We start from the raw sequence: 7,693 nt of genomic DNA on the forward strand, positions 1-7,693 counted from the left end.
ATGGAGGGGTCCTTAATATTAGGACAAAATTCAAAACTAAATATTAATAGTTACTAGAAATACTATTAACTTATTAATATTCTTGTTATTATTTAAAATAAATTATAATAGCCGGCATTTAATAATGTCTAGTGGTGCATATGAATTGGACGAGTTTATAATAGAAGAGTAAGTTTTACTTTACATTACAAATTTAGCGAAACCAATCTAGAAATTAAAACTTCTCAATCTTATGAAAGAAATATAAAAACTGATTTAATTGACTCAAAATTTGGCTATTCTCGCCACTCCGACATATTGGAGAGAGAAGGCTGGCTGATCACCCTCCACCCTGTAAAAAACCAAACCCCAAACCCTAGACTGAAATGTACGACCAGGATAAACGACTGGTGGCTGCCGTAGATCTCTATTTAATGCAAGACGACGGTCTAAAGTTCAAAGTTGTCCATCAAGTAATCTCAATCTTCAGACTACTGTTCCATACAAACCTTATTTTTATGTCCAAACCAAAGAAAATTGCCAAAACGAAGTCTCTACATTTCTTTTACGAAAATTCTCCACAAAAATTGCTTCTGTTGAACATGAAATGTGCATTAAAGACATAAATAATGTTTATTTTTATATTAAAAGTTAGACTGATCGTTTATTTGGAAAGGACCATAATTTTATCAAAGTGACCTTCCATACTGTCGACGAACTCGTCCGTGTTCGCAGTGAGTTGATCCCCATCGTAAAAAGGAATCAAAAACTGTCCAAATCAATGTCAGAATACACCGAAATGCTCATAAAGTGAATATTTATATCCAATTTAGACACACAACGTCCAAACAGTTTGATCAGTCCGCAGGAATTGACGACTTTAGTGACAAAATAGTCGATCTTCGTGAATATGATGTCCCCTACGTTGTCCGAGTGGCAATCAACCTGGAATTGTATGTGGGCTATTGGTATGGAGTGAGAGTTGTGTCCCCCGACAAGGCACCGGACATAAGGCGGATTCCAGACAGGCAAGAACGGGCTGTTTGTAGGCGAATTTAAATTTCTTAAGGACATGACTGTGCTTGCGTTTGACATTGAGACGACCAAACTGCCACTCAAGTTCCCAGATGCCTCGATAGACCAAATAATGATGATTTCGTATTTTGTGGATGGAAATGTATTTTATTGTGATATTTAAGGGGTATTTGATTATTAATAGAACTACGGTCAGTGAGGATATTCAGGATTTTGAATATCGTCCTCTTGCCTCGATTGGTGGTAGGTTTGCTATATATAATGAACGAGATGAGGTTTATTTGGTTAATCATAATTAGAAATCCTTGTTAATTAGATTTTTCAATCATGTGATAGAATTACAGCCAGATGTATTTGTGACCTACAACGGTGACTTTTTTGACTGGTATTATTATTTATTAAAAGGTAGGCCTTTTATAGAAACGAGATCATTATTCCACGGAATCAACATGTTTGATCAAATTGGAGTAAGCAAGGACTCTCAAGGGGACTATTTGAGTCGCTGTTCATGTCATATTGACTGCTATAGGCAATTGAGTGTTTGATATACACAGATGGGTCAAGAGAGACAGTTATCTGCCAATAGGGAGTCAAGGATTGAAAGCAGTGATACGAGCAAAGCTCAAATATGACCCTGTGGAAGTAGACCCTGAGGAAATGTGTCGAATGGGCCAGGAAGACCCTCAGGCTTTGGCCTCCTACTCAGTCTCGGACGCAGTGGGGACATATGAGTTGTACATGAAGTATGTCAACACATTTATATTCTCTCTCTGCACTATAATCCCACTTGCCCCCGACGAGGTTGGTTGACGGTGATATTGCCGAGGTTTTAAGGAAAGGGTCGGGGACTTTGTGTGAAATGTTGCTGATGGCTCAGGCCACACGAGCAGGAGTTATGTATCCAAATAAACACAGAGAGAGTGATGAACATAGTATGACGGAAGATGGACGAGTTGTGGAGTCGGAGACATACGTTGGAGGACATGTGGAGGCTTTAGAGAGTGGGGTCTTTCGATCCGACCTTCCTTATAGATTTAGAATTGTTAGTCCCATATCAAACATTATAGGAAAATAGTACAATTGATTGGTTGACGGGAACTTTAAATGAGGTCTTAAAGTTTTCAATTTGTATTGAAAATAAACTCGATATTGAGCAGGTCCTTAATTTCGACGAGGTTTTTATTTGCTATTTTTATTAAAGATTTTATCATCATTGACTGACAAGGTTGAAGCTCTGAGAGAGAATTTGTGTTTTATGGCCAATCCATTGATTTATCACGTGGATGTTGGTGCAATGTACCCGAATATCATCCTAACGAACAGACTGCAGGTTGTAACTGTTTTATACTATGGTAGCCCTATGCAATGGTAGATGACAGTGTCTGTCCTTCGTGTGCCTTCAGTAAGCAAGATTTGAACTGCCATCGGGCAATGACGTGGCGGTGGCGAGGACAAATCAGTTTATAGTCCAAACGTATTTTAGTGCCTGCTACATCCGGGGAACTCAAGTCGATAGAACGTCAACTCAACAACGAATCATTTTGGTCAGAAAAACTAAAAGCTTTTGGTGTTGATTCCTCACCTTCCCCAATTCGGTAACATTTGAGACGAAGGAGAAGAAAGTGTCGATTTCTTTATTAAATTCGATATTAAATTATATGGTGAAGGTAGGTTATTGCCTTCATACAGGAATCGTTCACAAACCACCAATACCACGATTTGGTCGACGAGGAAAAGTCAATTTATAGCATTCGGTCAGAGAATTCGATATTTTTCGAAATCGACGGGCCTTACTTGGCCATGATATTACCCGCGGCCAAAGACGAGGGGAAGGAACTCAAAAAACGGTACGCCGTCTTTGATCACGGCAAAAAACTGGTGGAGCTCAAAGTTCGAGTGTCAATTCAAAGTTATTCAGGGATTTGAAATAAAACGTCGCGGGGAATTGGAATTGGTCAAAAATTTTCAATCATCAGTTTTTCCTGCGTTTTTAAATGGGGATACACTGGAAATGGCGTTTGGGAGTGCTGCTGAGGTGGCCAACCGATGTCTCGATGTTTTATACTCAAAAGTATATTTTTAATACTTTTTTCTTTGGGATCGAATTTGACCAACTCTGAACTGTTTGACTTGATTACGGAAAGTAGGAACATGTCACGGAATTTGGAAAGTTACGGAAAACAGAAATCCACATCAATTACTACCGCCAAGAGATTGCCGACGTGCAGACTTTTAGTTTTTTTGTAGATTTTGGGGGATGAGATGACAAGTCAGGCTGGACTGAACTGTCGTTATGTGATATCGCGGTATCCCCAGGGAGCACCAGTCACAGAAAGGTGATCAACCACGTTTGTATAATTGAGGGCTATTCCGTTTATTATATTCAAAGTGGAAGAGAAGGTAAAACTTCATTATTTGAGGAAATGGCTTAAATTGACTAAAATTTCAAATGAAAATGATCAATTTGACATAAAAGATGTTTTGTTGTTTTTTATTTGCAGATTATCGACTGGGATTATTACATTGAAAGGCTTTCTGGGAATATTCAGAAGATTGTGACTATTCCAGCATTCCTTCAAGGGGTCTGTCCGTCATTTTTTATTCTCAGATCTCAAATCCAGTTTCCGTGTGAGTCATCCTGGCTGGTTGCAGAAAAAACAGTTAGTCAAGCAAGACGTTCTTCGACAGCCAAAAATAAATCAATTCTTCCAAAAACAGATCAAAAAAACATTCCCCTTAGAGATTAGTGAGTCACCCCAGGAGTGCCTGACTCAGAGAAAGGGAGAAGAGGAAGGGTTGGGTCACTGGCGACAGGTCTTGGGAGATCCCCCGTCAATTACAGTTGGATAGTCTGGCTGACAATAATAGTCCGCATTGGGGGAATGGCTTCACTTTCATAAACGTAAATGGAACATCAAGAATTGGCCCGAAAAAATAAATCAAAGAAAAAATGTTTTGGTTTTCAAGTTGACCCACGTGATACATCAAAGGCGGGAAAGTCCCCAGCAGATTTGTATAACCATCCATGGCATATTATTCAAGTGTGATGGTTACGTAATCATTTTAGGTTTGTGAACTGGATGATGGGGTCTTTAAAGTATGGGCGGCAGTCAATGGGCATTTGCACGATCTTCAAGTCGCTATGAAAAGGCGTTTTTATATAAACAGACGTTCCGAGGGAGAGGATACTGACTGTTGGACTCTTCTTTAAACTTGTAGTTTGTGTGAAAGTGAAGAAACATCTCCCACGTTCGAGAAAGTGTCAGAACCTGTATGAATATAACATCCCCGAGTCATTGTTTAAAATGAATTTCAGGTTATTTTTATTACATATTGTTTAATCAGTAATCTGTTGGGAGATTTGAGTGGTGGTGACGTAGAGGGTGTCTATGAGACTAGAATTCCCTGGAGTTTCGTTTTATGGTCGACATTGGCTGTGTTTGTACAGTAAACAAGCCAAAAGCTAAAAAAGAGGGATTTCAGGTCATCAATTATCGAAAATAGTTTGCAGGGTTTGGGTGCCTTTCCCAATACTTTGCTGGAGATGGGGACAGTTGCCACCTATGGGTATCTCACAGGACCCAACTCCCCCACATTCCACTATTTCTATCACCACTCAACGTATTTCCGCGTTTTTTACAGTTTTTTAGAAAGACTAAGCAGATTGTAGGTTTTTTCAATGTTTCGTTGTCGACTGCTGAAATATATGTCGTTGATAAAGGAAAGTCACCCCAACTGCCCAATTTCTCTAATATTTACTCCTCGGTTAGGTTTGTGGTTGAATGTTGAGTTTTGCAAGATCTGAGAATTTGAATGAGTCGACAAATGACTTTCCTGACTTTGTTTTTACCGTGAAAGCGGAGACTTCAATGGATAAGGTTTCTCGCTCTTTGAACAAATCCATCTCCGCGTTGTCCAAATCGCTTTGTTGTCTTGTAATACAGTCTTGTTCAGGTTTATAAGTCTTCCAGCCATTTTTAGAGAAAAAGTGGCTTCATGAAACATTTCCTTTTTTAGAGAACATACCCGTAGTTAACATCAAGTCGCAGGATAGGTTGTTTAGTATGGTTCAATTACAGTCCATCTCTTTTTTCTGTCTTGGATTGGCAGCGTGTGGGAGCTAGGACAATGATTCGACATTTTTTTGAATTGAAAAAGACAATAAATGTATTGATTTGTATTTATTTGAAAGGAGTTGACTGAGCATTGTCGATATCTGCACATCCCAATAGGAAATTACCCTCCGGACGTGTATTCCTTTGGATGTGATCTCTTCTTTGCAAGACATTTGAAGGCTCATAATTATGTTTTGTGGTGTTCCGAAAGTGAGAGACCTGATTTTGGTGGGAGTGAAGTTTTGGATCTGAGGCTGACTAGTTCTAATTTCGATCACGTGGAGTCATTTGAACTGAATAGTCCTGGTTTTTACCCCGGGATTGTGGCTGAATTGGAAATTTCCAGTGTTGCTGTGACAGCCCTTCTTCAAGTTGATTTGTGTAATGTTATAATTCAGTCCCATCGAATAAACGCGTTGGAAGGAGTTGACCCCAACGAATTTGAGGTCCCTGCCTCATCTTCACTCAACGAGGCAATGGAAGGGTTTGATGAGACCTCCATTTATTCCATGAATGACGATACGGCTCTCGCAGCCCCGTCATTCCGGTAACGAGTGTTGCTATATGAGTAGAATTCTCAAAATGATGGTAGTCACGTGGCTTAATGACGTCATACAAACACGGAATCATTTTGCGGATTTTCAGCTCATTCATTTTTATAGGTATTTGTGTTTGTTATGTTAAAGATGGCTTAAATCCACTTCAAGTTTATTATATGAGCCAGCCTATGTGAGAATGATTAATAATTTGATTAAAAAATTGATTATTCAGGTTTACCACCAAATAATATCCAGTTTATTATTCAAATCCGTAGTCTGGGGGTTGTTGTGGTCTACTCGGACTATACAAGAGTAGTGATATCGACCGGAAAGTTCAACATGTCAGAAGCCACTAATTATCTGGAATATATGACTAAGCGTATTCTCAGTTGTCCTGTATTTCGTTCATTGGACATTGTCTGCTCACGTCTCTGGACTGCCCTCCTTTGGCACGACACTGTACTGCATTTGATTGGGTATTGCAATAGGCTAACCATGGGGGTATTATTGGTCGGGTGAGTGAGTGTGACAGTCAGGGAGAGTCTACTTTCTATGGTTCCTTGACTTCCGAGTCTTTCACTGAGGGAAACATGACTGTGAGTCGTCCTATTAGCAAATATGCTTAGATTATGATGAATTGGAATATTTCTGAGTATCTGCCAGAGAGAAGTCGACGAATGTTTAATGTCTGTTTAAATATCTTGTATTTATTGTAGAATGTGCTCGTTGAGTATTTAGTAAGCTCAGAGAGGTGTTGGAAGCTCAATTCGGGGAAAATATGGTTGGGGTTGCTTATTATATAACCAGAGTGGAGGATTGAGGGACAACAGTCCTTCCCGACTCCGTGGGAGAGACCATGGCTAAATTCGTGGAAGATAATTTGACAGAACGTCTATTTAAGTAGAAGAGTGGAACATATTTTTAGATATGTCAATTCCCTGCAGTCTGTTTTGTCCAAATCGTCATTTCCGGACATTCCTGGTGTCCGGTGTTTGGGAGAAAGTGAAGGATTGGCATTTTCTAAGAATATATGTCAGGTTAATACATTTCCTTTACAAAAGATACTCAAACTGGATGGAAATATAGAACATGTGGTGGATAGAATTCGTATATCTCTGTTTACAATGTTGGGAGTGAGTGAATTCAGTCGAAGGACGAAGTTTGAGGACCCTTGTCGGTCATTTGTGTTGACGGAGGTAGTTGTGAGTGAGAAATGATAGGTCACATGTTCTGGGTGTCACTTTGTGAGAGATGTTGATTTGTGTAGAGACAAGAACGTGGTGGAATATGAAGGAAGGAAGGCTTGGACTTGTAGTTCTTCAGACTGTTCGGCAGTTTATGACATGGAGGACATTGAGGGGCGACTGGTCTCGATTGTGCGAAGGAGGTTGTTGGAATATCAACTGCAGGATTTGGATGTGGGCGTTGTCGTATGGTCTGTTGGTGTGATTGGTGAAATGTAGATTAGGGGAGATAATTTGTCTGTTCATTGTGAGTGTTCAGGAGGGATGGTGTTGAAGAATGGATATGAGGAATTTATGAGTCTTTTGATGGTTTTTTCGTCAATTGCCAAGTTTGGGTGTCTGGTTGATGTGTAGGCATTTTAATATGAAACTGCTTTTCCAGTCTGTCACTTGGCTTATTGATATTAATGAGTGATTTTTTATTCTTGTTAGTATTAGCGGATTTTAAGTTTAAATTTATGTGAGAATTATTTTTTACGGGATACCCTACTGTGCTTTTTGTTGATGTCTTTGCAGTGTCCAGTGTTTATAAGTCGGTTAGTAGTAAGGCGTATCATATTTTTTCATTCCGTGTATATATTCGATCATAATGCTTTCCATTCTTTTTATGCTATTTACTCCCTTTAATGATCGACAGGTCTATAGTCATCAATTCTTAATAAATTTGACTTCATCTTATGATCTATTGGCAGGAGAGTTGCCCATTCTTTACGACGCTGAAGTGAAAATAATTCCATTGGTTTTGAGTTGGGACGGGCTCGTTTCCAAATACATTGAAAAG

The 7,693-nt window shown here is 39.3% G+C and overlaps 1 long non-coding RNA gene and 1 pseudogene across 1 annotated transcript; both read left to right on the top strand.

Moving 5' to 3' along the window:
* Window positions 1–365: 365 nt before the first annotated feature.
* LOC115230877 lies at window positions 366–5,680 on the top strand (annotated as a pseudogene).
* A 481-nt stretch (window positions 5,681–6,161) lies between these two features.
* Window positions 6,162–6,449, top strand: LOC115230878. The gene is made up of 3 exons (XR_003883464.1): window positions 6,162–6,264; window positions 6,295–6,354; window positions 6,385–6,449. It is a non-coding gene; the product is annotated as an uncharacterized LOC115230878 (long non-coding RNA).
* The last annotated feature ends 1,244 nt before the right edge of the window (window positions 6,450–7,693 follow it).

This window comes from Octopus sinensis, unplaced genomic scaffold (assembly GCF_006345805.1).
Source record: "Octopus sinensis unplaced genomic scaffold, ASM634580v1 Contig16618, whole genome shotgun sequence".
Taxonomy (NCBI): domain Eukaryota; kingdom Metazoa; phylum Mollusca; class Cephalopoda; order Octopoda; family Octopodidae; genus Octopus; species Octopus sinensis.